Here is a 9,255-nt window from a genome sequence, read left to right as displayed (position 1 = left end):
GACATGTTCCCATAAAAGAAGATAATATATGTATAATATAACTGACTATATGACAAAATATAGGACAAATCAACTAACATAGTAGTAAATTATAGTTTATTACATTTGGTTGTCACAAAGTCATTAATGATACCATTGAGTCAATTTTATTCTGGGGTCCTTGAAGATGGTTCCAAATATGATGGGGGTCCATTACTCAAAAAAGGTTGAGAATCACTGCTCTAAAGGACTGTTTATGCAGTAAATGAACATGCACAGATATTTATCATCTTCGTTTGCCATGTTACACTCACTGTTTTGAAATGCAATGAAAATCAATATTGCATACCATATATATTTGATTTGTGTACAAATATGCACATCAAAAAAACCTCAGTGGACAATGACTTTGACCCCTATTTTTTTCACATGCAATTAGTAGCTATTTTCTTTTTTTTTTTTCTTTTGCCACAAATTATGATCATTTTCAGGATGTCATGTTAAATGAATCTGACATAATTTTAAGTAAAAATGCACTTGAAAGAAAATTTAGCTTGCACCAGGTTTACAAATCAAAACCACGATTTTGCATAAAATGTATTTATTTGCATTATCATATGTATAATTACATTTGTTATTATGAACAGAACAAAAATGCATTGTAATGGACATACAGTATAAATAACGCAAAAAAAATCGCTTTTTTTATTGATTAGTATCATTTATAGCTGCATTAGAAGTCATATCAGTGCCTGCAACATAATCCAGATCTGAACAATAGCCTTCGGCATTTGTGAAAAAAATCATTTCCTAACCCTTGGTGCTTCACACAATGGCAGATGACATTTCGTACGAATCTCTCCAGTCCACCAATGCGGCCTCTAAAACCACATATCTGTCATTGCGAAAAAGTGCAGTCTGTTTTGTTGGTCTGTAAGTTTTGGAAACGGCTGGAAGAATGTCCAAATGTTGTGTGGAATCGCGGCGGTTTCGCACCACAATGTTCCTCAAAATGCTCCAGTCGGTCGGAAAGAAGAGGGAGTTAATATGGCTGTCCACAATTTATCTGTCAGTGTAGTAAGCTCGCCTTGTGCTGCCGACACGACGCGCATAACAACCCATTTAGTTCCCATCATTTCAGAGCTTCTTGTCCCCTCCCCTCCAGACACAGACAACAACATACACCTTAATAGGGGCGCGTCTCCGACACAGCCGCCGACCAATAACCCGTCTGTCTGGGCAGAGACCAAGGGGATGAGCGCTCGCCGAGGCCCAATCAGCGCTTTTGTGTTGCCTGCCGGTGCCGGGGACTGGTCGTGAAGAGCTACAGCAGCGCTTCAGGATCGGAGAGTGAACCCGGAGCCAGTGGAACCTGAAGGGTAAAGGCGAGTCAGGTGAGTCCGGGGATTCAAACGCGGCCTAGCCGGTATCAGCTCGGATTGGGGAATTTGCGAGCGATATGGTTTATAATCGTAGCCACACGCGAATCGGCCGTCATTCACTCTAAATGAATGGGCTAAACGGTTAAAAATGGTTTTGAGGGAGTCTGCTGAGCAGCCAGACAATAGCATAGCGGATTTTGCGTGGAAAGCAAAGCGCTTCTAACACGCAGCAGTTCAAAGTGGCTGGCTAATACTATTAAAATGAGCTCGGGATTGCGCCGTGGCGTATCGCACATCGAGCGGCTATTTCAAGAGCGTTTCCGCGAAAACCCGTCATATTTAGCAAGCAACTTTGACAAGTTTACTAGCCAAAGCAGCATTTTATATGCGTGAAACGGCGTTCATTGTTTCATCTGGTGTCTCTAGGGGTTAACCCAGATTGGCGGAGAAAGCCTCGCGTCCTCCCGGCTGTGGCTACAGTAGTGCAGTAGCAGCTCAGACACAATGAAAAAACCCCAACATATACACACACACAGCACCATCTAAATATATCTAATGCTCGTATTCCAACGATATCAGCTCAAACGGGCTGTTTAGTGAGTGTTTTAGGGCTGTTCTGGGGAGCGGGATTTCTCTCTGCTGTGCCGAGGGCGCACGGATAGTGTACGGTGAGCCTGTACAATTAGAAAAAAAAGATGTCGAAAATGCATCAGCCATTTACGTAAGTGAGGACGTTCTCTCAACTTGCTCCATATGCACGCAAATGGCTGCCCAACACTTGACAGACGTAAGAGTGAAATCTAATTCCAGCGTGAATGCAGGTATTGATCGAAGCCAACAGGGAGTCACTGATAATCGGGGGGAGATGACGTTTAGAAAGAAACTCTGATCAATGATATATTATTCGTTCTCTGCAGACAAGTCCAAAGTGAGACAGGGTTTACTTTATAGGCTTTATATAGTGAGAGGTTTACTCTAGCAATCTGATTCTGCAGAGTTTGGCCCCCTCAAGATTTTTTTTTTTTTTTTTTTTTTTGCATGTGCATTTATTAGCTAGATGACAGTAGTTTGTTTGTGGAGAAAAAAAATCAAAAAAAAAAAAAAAGTAAAAATGCACTTGACAGATAATTCCACTATAAGGGCAAATTAATATTTTCCTACCACCCTAAAGTCTTTTAAACGTGCACTTGGTAAACTTTTGCTAAAGTTTTACATATAAAGAAATGTGCACTACATGGAGCGGGTCTCCCGCTCATGGGTGCTGCCATGTTGAGATAATCACATGACCTGCTGTGTCATGCAATAGAGTGCAACAGTCCGGTTCTGGTGTCATGACAAATCGGATCAGTTAATGATTATACTAAGTATATGTACTAGTATAATGATATTAATTTAAAATATGTATAGGTTACTATATAGTGCATAATTAGAATATTTGTTTCACTTGATAAACTAAAACTAAAAAATAATAATAATAATAGGCTATTAAGTGACATCATCGGAACTGCTTTAACGATGATTGTGAATACATGTAGGGTAAGTGCAAATGCCGGCTAATCGGGTATCTGTATGTTATTTTAGTACGTTAGCTAACTAATACAGACATTAATGCTCATTGTAACGTAGTTCATCATTACATGATTTTGTAGGAATTGTAATCAGGCACTAAAGAGAGTGCCTATTAAAAGAAATTTGAGTCAATGGGATTGTTTGAGGTCCTAACAGAGTCCCGATTTTGAGGAGGACCTGATTTGTCACCACACCGGAAGTAAAATTCCCATTCATTTTCTCCATAGGGGAACTGATTTTTAATGATAACTTAAACCTTTAAAGACGGACCTATTGTGAGCTATATCAATGGTATATGCTTATGCTGAAACCACAATCAACATCTTTAAGTTTTTTATTTTGATTGTCACTTGCAGTGCTGTGTAGGATTAGCGCTTTACCTAAATTAAAGCCGTTATGTACGTTTGTCATTTTGTCCAATTTTCAAATACTTTTTTGCTTCAAATCAAAATTTGTAATGTTGTGATTCACTTTGTAGCTGGTTGGTTTCGGTTCTTGGCTTACAACTTTTTAACGAAGACGTTAAATACCCCTACTGTAAAATACGAATGGGAAAATACTTTCGGAACTAAGGCCGGTGAAAAAGTGAGTTGTTTTCCTACTACTACTACTAATAGACACAACAACAAACAGGATGAATTTGAATTCAAGAATGACCATTATACGGATGTATGTAGTAAATACAAATAGCATGACCTGGAGAAAGGCACAAAAATAAACAAAATAAAAGATCAACCGACAGCTTGGGTATAAACCTCATACATCCACGCAAATAGGTGTCAGCAAAATGTTTAAAACCACTGAATAAATGCCAGCTAAATGTAAACCAAAACCTACTGAGTGCACCTTTTTAAGTTCGAGGAATTACTTGAGCAACTAACTCAAAGGCTTATGTACTCCTAGATATTTTTATAGCTTATAAAAGTTTCCCAGTTTGACAAGTCTCTCCACCCACTGTTATTAAAGCCATTTATACTTATTGTGCGGAGAGAAAGGTCTGCTCAGAAGTCACTGAACATGTACGTCTCTAAGAATTACCTTAGTGAAATCATACTAATGTCTGATGTAAGTAATCTGTGTAAACAACAGAACTGTGAAGGAAAAATATTTTTTTTAGCAAGTAGCACATCTAATGAGAGCCAACTGGAGTGTTTTCTGCTAATTTTTTTATTTTTTATAAAGGCTACTGCATACTGTGAGGGGCGCCCCACTAGTATTACATCCTCAAGAGGGGTCCAAACAATGTTCTTATTGACTGTTTTGCTCAAAGGCATTTTGTGTGGACTGTTCCCCCTCCTCCCCCTCAGGCGGAAGATACTTGGCAGCTTGGTATTTATTTTTCTACCTTTTTTTGCGCTATTCATCACTTTAGTCGGTGCACCCGAGCTTATGGCCGTCGCCTGTGAAAGGATTTCATGCTGTTTGTTCTCTTTAATTTCCATGGTGCATGGGCACCTTATTGCTAGTGACTGTCTGGTTTTGTTAAGCCCACGAAACCTGTGAAGTGCGGTGCCAGATGATAAGATGGAATACACTGAGCTGAGCAAAGACTCTAAGCTCAAGTTATCAATGTAGATTTCATCATAGATCTGTCACGGTTTAGAGGTACCTGTTCGAGTACCTGTTCTGCCTAGACCTGCTTCACCCCAGATCTTGCTTCAGCACAGCATTGGCATTTCCATGCTGAACACATAGATTTTTACCAGAAATATAAGCCTATACACTGTAAAAAACTGTTGGTTTAACTTGGAAAAAGTAAAGTTGCCTAAAAAAAAATTTGAGTTCATTGAAATAAAAAATTTGAGTTAATACATTGAAGGCGATTGATTTAATCAACAGAAACTCAAAATATTATGTTATCTGAACCACATTAATTATCTAAGAAAGGCAAATTTTGTGATAAATCATGAAAATAGTTTTTTACAGTGTACTAATGCAAATTGGTTAGCAGTTAATGATTCAAGGCTAAAGACTTGTGCTGTGTTAAAAATTGAAATTCTTTCATTTGCTTTGCTCACCCTCATGTCATTCAAAAAGTTTGACTTTCTTTCTTCTTTGACTCGCAAAAGAAGATATTTTGAATGTTTGTCCCTGTACTGTTTGGGCTCCAAAATAATATTGAATGGGCATTTGAAACATTCTTCAAAATATCTTCTTTTGTGTTCTGTAGAAGAAAGAAAGTCACATGAGGATCGATAGATGATGATTGAATTTCATATTTGGTTGAACTATCCCTTTTTACAAGGATTTTAAGTGCCGAATTACTTTTGACAACCTAAATTCATGACTATCCATCTATGTTAGATCAGATGTGCAATCATGAGTTCATCTTGAAGAAGAGACCATGCCATTGAAGAAGATGTTTGATAGGGAAATCACATTTAGAACTGCATATTGACTCTTGGATCAGAAAGAGTACTTGACTTGGCTGGCTTTCAGGACTGCTGAATGGTCAGAAAAGGTAGTGTTTAGAATTAGCAGTGCCCCTTTGGCAAACGCTTTGAGTAGACACAACAAAACGACTTGCTCTGTAAACATGCGCCATGAGATTTACGGCAGTGCAATATGATGATGTGGACCGAAGTTGTGCTAGTTTTGTAAAACGAACCCTCACTGCGACAGTCCTGAGAGGCGAGAACGGGGCATTGACACTCAGATGTCCTCCCATTGATCTCCTACCCTTCAACGCACCTTCAGTGTCTGTAGTGTTGTTTTAAAGCGGTCAAAATGAGAAGAAAATGTACACGTCCAGTAGATTTTTGGTTTTGTGTGATAGCGGATTTAAAAAAGACCCTCAGGACTGACCTGTCAGGTCCAAAAGGGTTTGATTCATTGGCTCTTGGGTAAGCTAGGGGCTGCTGTTTGCCCTTTCCCCAGATAAGGCTTATGGGTCTAGGAAACAATATGACCACATGTCTTTTGGCTTTATAAAGCGTAATGAACAACATAATTACCTCAGACCTTCCCATTGATATCATAGAGAAATGATTTGGACAGATACCCGCAGGAATGTTGACTTGATTTGCGGTTTGAAGTTTAGTTACAAGGTTACAAATCTTAATAGCGTTTCTAATATTCGATAATAATTGTGCAGATCTATCCATATTCATTAGGCATTCAGTATTTGAACTAAATGGTTTCCTTATGGTTAAATTTGTAATCAAGTGGTGTTCATTCTAGTTTTTGTCTTTTGTCTTTGATAAAAGTCGGTCTTTATTCCATGTCTTCCCTTTTTATTGGCTATAGAGCAGGTCTGATTGATACCCACTCAAAATCAGTGCTCATTTCATGACCCATAGTTATGTAAAACTGAGACCTGAATGTTTTGAAAAGAAAGAAATTAGCATAATTACCCCTTAATCAGAAACATTAAGTTTATTTAAAAATCTTCCCCAGTGAAAATCCTTTGAGGGTGAGAAGTCTTGTCGGTTGCTTGTACATGCTACTAATTGATATGGATGTTAATGAATTTGATAAATCTAGATCAGTGAAAGAAGTACAAATAAAAAGAAAAGTATGTCAAACAGATTTTTGGCCTGATACCAATCTGTGTCAGTGTTCGGTAGAAAATGTTTTATAAAGGTGAAGGGTTAAGGTATAGTTCACCCAGAAATGAGAACTCTGTCATCATTTACTCATCCTCACTTCGTTCCAAACGTGTTTGACTTTTGTTGTTTCTGCAGAACACAAAAGAAGATAGTTTAGAGAGAGTTTACAGGTTTCAACTGTTTTTGTCCATACAATGAAAGTCAATGCGATCCAAAACAACCTTGGACACCATTGATTTTCATTGTAAGGACAAAACAAGAAAATTGAAACATTCTTCAAACTATCTTTTATGTTCCGTATAAGAAAGAAAGTCATACAGGTGTCGAATGAATAGTGTTGTTATTGTTATTTAAAACTGTTTTTTTTTTTTAAATCGTTAAATGAAACAAAGCTGATAGAAAAACTTGAAAACCTTAATGAAATTAGAAATGCTGCCTTGAATTATATAGATTTAAAAAAACAAAACACTACTAAAATAACACAGGGTCGGACCTTGGAGGGTGAGGAAATGATTTTAAGTCTTTCATTTTATGCTGAACTATCCCTTTAAATCTTCAGAAGGTCCATTTCAAATTGAAATAGGACGAATCTGTATAGATGCAGCCAGGTTTAAAGATCAGTCTTGATTTTTCCTCATAATGAAGAGGTGCATATGGCTAAGCTAAAATAACTGATTTTCTAAACCATTCTGGGCAAGATGTCAGCCTCCGTTTCATTTAAGAATCTCTGTTATCCTGTGCTATGCTTTAGAGGTATCTGAAACCCTTTGGTGGTCGACGGTTGCACAGGGACCTTTGACTCCTGAGCTTTTTCCACTCTGCTCTGTCAGTTGCTGATTAATTATTCTCCACCATTTTAGTTGTGAGATCTTAGGTGGGCACAGCGAGAAGGTACAGAGAGGGAATGTTTCAGTCGACTGTAATGCGTCGCATGTATGTTGGTGCGCTGGTCTTGTTAACACCTGAATGGGGAGGCTGCTTTCTGCGGGCCTCATGCAAGGCTTATTAAACCCCACGCAGAAACAATCAGCCCAGATGAATGGCTTCCTGTGAAGTTTAATTAGAGGGCCTCCCTGATGCTTTAGCTGGATAAACAGCAGCAAGAAACGACATGACGGGTCTCTTACGTTGATTCTTGAAGAATGCGTGTTTGTGAAGAGCGAGAAGTCAGAGACGAAGATGTTTTTAGGTTTAGGATTCGGATTGTTGCCGTTTTTTATCTTTTTCCTCTCCTTTTCCCCTCGTGGATGGTGACTGACCATCCCAATCGTGAAATAGATGAGTTTTTCAAGCTTCACGAGTCTTGGCCGTCACAAGAGCTCTGGATTGTTGTTAATTTGCTCGACGTCTCTCAAGTGGGATTTCTCTGAAGATGAGGTGTGGACTGCATTAATTGCAGCAGGTCCAGGTATTGGCTCTGGTTGAAAAATTTAAAAGTATTGATTCAGGCCAAGCTGTTTTCATCATTTTGCAATGTATTACATTGTGGCGAGACGGAAGCTGTGAGTGAATATGAAGCGCATAGACCTGTTTTGTGATTACAGATGGAGGTATAGGCGTCGAGTCCCCAGATAGGTGGCTCTTGTAGCGCGAGGTTCTCCGGCTGCGCTCGTTTCGGGAGCGAGAGAGCTGTGTGATGGGTTGAGCTGATCGAAGGACTGCTGGAACACTTAATTCAGTGCAAGATGAAAGAGCTAGAAGAACCCATCCGAAGCATTTCTCTGTGGAACCTTCTTAGTTTTCATGGCCTGGGGGCTAGTTTGTCTATTAAAGTTGATGGACCTGACATTGTGCATCGTGTTGCATCATTTATTTAAGCTAAAGTAGTCTTAGAAATGTTGTTTTTGTTTTGACTATGCAGTCTTAAACTTTTCTTTTATTATTGTGACATCAGCCAAAACCTGTGTCCAATTGCAACATACACTGTCTATAAAATGTTGGGTTGAAAATGGACAAACTCAGCAGTTGGATTGTTTTTAACCCAGCGGTTGGGTTAAATGTTTGCCCAACCTGCTGAGTAGTTTTATTTAACTCAACTATTGTTTAAAAATTACTGTATTGCTTGCTTGAAATTAACCCAAAGTATGTTGGAAATTAACATTTATTTATATGTTTAATAAATGAACATTGCCTCTAGTAATTGTCTTATTTTTTTAATTTCCAGCCTATTTTGGGTTCATTTTAAGCCAGCCATATAGTAATTTTTAAACAATAGTTGGGTTAAATAAAACTGCCCAGTATGTTGGGCAAACATTTAACCCAACCACTGGGTTTGTCCATTTTCAACCCAACTTTGGGTTGTTGTTTTTTTGGTCCGTTTGCCGCTATTTGGGTGTGAGCAAAAACACGCAGTTTTTGTGTGTGTCCCTTTAACCCCTTTAAATGCAATTAAGCTGCTGCTACTGGCCCGCTTTCTGAAAGAGGGCGGAGCTTTAACAGTTCGCACTTTGGTTGCTCAACAACAACAAAGCAGGAGAATCTCCCGCAGCCAAAATGAGGATTGTCAGTAACTGTGTTCAGCCTTACATTGTTGGAGTTGACACTGATGGAGAGACTCAGGAAGAAGTTACAACTTTTAGAATGAAACTGGACGTTTTTGAATGGTTAGTGGATACATTTATGTAGTTGCTGTGGAGTCGATTCAACTCATCCACTAGCATGTGCCGTCATGTTAATCTTTTGTGCAAATCCAGCGTTTAATTGACCCTCGTTTGTGAAGCAGTCCGGGGTAAAATGACAGCACGGTAACAACACTCTTCTCTAAAGTAGCTCCACAC

General features: G+C 38.8%; 1 protein-coding gene across 2 annotated transcripts in view; it reads left to right on the top strand.

Annotated features, from left to right (window-relative positions):
* The first annotated feature begins 719 nt into the window (after positions 1-719).
* Positions 720-9,255, top strand: part of gatad2b (GATA zinc finger domain containing 2B) — a 44,838-nt gene continuing 36,302 nt past the window's right edge. For both annotated transcript variants that reach the window (XM_067411692.1, XM_067411693.1), the window contains exon 1: positions 720-1,373. The gene's annotated coding sequence lies outside the window, so the exon portion shown is untranslated. The remainder of the gene's footprint in view (positions 1,374-9,255) is intronic.

This window comes from Chanodichthys erythropterus, chromosome 15 (assembly GCF_024489055.1).
Source record: "Chanodichthys erythropterus isolate Z2021 chromosome 15, ASM2448905v1, whole genome shotgun sequence".
Lineage (NCBI taxonomy): Eukaryota > Metazoa > Chordata > Actinopteri > Cypriniformes > Xenocyprididae > Chanodichthys > Chanodichthys erythropterus.
This window is presented reverse-complemented; position numbering and strand designations above follow the sequence as displayed.